We start from the raw sequence: 1,294 nt of genomic DNA on the forward strand, positions 1-1,294 counted from the left end.
TGAGTACTTATTTGTCATGATTTTTTCCAAATTTGTGGGTTGTGTTTTCACTTTGTTGGTAATTTCTTTTGACATGCAAAAACTTCTCAGTAAGAGTAGGTCCCAGTTGTTAATTATTTGAAGTGTTTCCCATGTGATTTGATTTTTATTCATGAACTCTTTCTCTAACCCTATGTCTTCTAGAGTACCTCCTACTTTCTTTTCCAGGAGATTTAGTGTTTCTGTTTTAATGTTTATTCATTCTTTTCCTGTTTTAATGCTTAGATCTTTAATCCATTTTGTCTTTAGCTTAGTGCATGGTGATAGACTTGGGTCAAGTTTTAGTTTTCAGCATGTAGAGAGTCAGTTTTTCCAGCACTATTTGATAAAGAGGCTATCTTTCTTCCAGTGAGTATGTTCGTCCCCTTGGTCAAAGATAAGGTGACTGAGTATGTTCCTAGGTGCTGCAGTGTCTTCTAATCTATTCCATTGATCCTCAGGCCTATTTCATTGCCAGTACCATGCTGATTTTTTTCAGTAACCTTGTAGTATAATTTCAAGTCTGGAATTGTAATGCCTCCTGCCTTGCTTTGTTGCCCAGGATTGCCTTTGCTATTCTAGGTCTTTTCTGGTTCCAAATAAATTTTAGGAATGATTCCTCTAGTTCTGTGAGGTATGTTGGTGGTAGATTGAGAGGGATTGCATTAAATCTGTACAGCAATTTTGGGAGTATGGCCATCTTCACAATGGTGGTTCTTCCTATCCAGGAGCATGGAATATCTTTCCATTTTCTGAAATCCTCTACGATCTCTTTTTAAGAGTACTGTAATTTTCCTTGAAAAGATCTTTGACTTCTTTAGTTAGATGAATTCCAAGGTATTTCATTTTCCTCAGTGCTATAGTAAAAGGTATTGTTTCCATAATTTTCTTCTCATTGTGTTTGTCATCTGTATAGAGGAATGCTGTGGACTTTTGTGTATTGACTTTGTATCCTGCTATGCTACTGAATTTCCATTACAAGATGTAATAAAAAACTTACTGACAAAGAAAAGTCCAGGTCCAGATGGATTCACAGCTGAATTCTACAAGAAATTTGCAGAAGATGTAGTCTCTATACTCCTCAAACTCTTCAATGAAATTGAAAAAGAAGCAATTCTCCCAAAATCATTCCTGGAGGCAAGTATTATACTGATACCAAAACCAGGGAAAGATGCAACTAAGGAAGAGAACTACAGGCCAATCTCCCTCATGAACATAGATGCTAAAATCCTCAATAAAATCCTAGCAAATAGAATACAGCAAATCATCAAGAAGA

The 1,294-nt window shown here is 35.9% G+C and overlaps 1 pseudogene; it reads right to left on the reverse strand.

Moving 5' to 3' along the window:
- Positions 1 to 1,294, reverse strand: part of LOC101592812 — a 34,213-nt pseudogene that overhangs the window by 1,294 nt on the left and 31,625 nt on the right.

This window comes from Octodon degus, unplaced genomic scaffold, assembly GCF_000260255.1.
Source record: "Octodon degus isolate 3935 unplaced genomic scaffold, OctDeg1.0 scaffold00055, whole genome shotgun sequence".
Taxonomy (NCBI): domain Eukaryota; kingdom Metazoa; phylum Chordata; class Mammalia; order Rodentia; family Octodontidae; genus Octodon; species Octodon degus.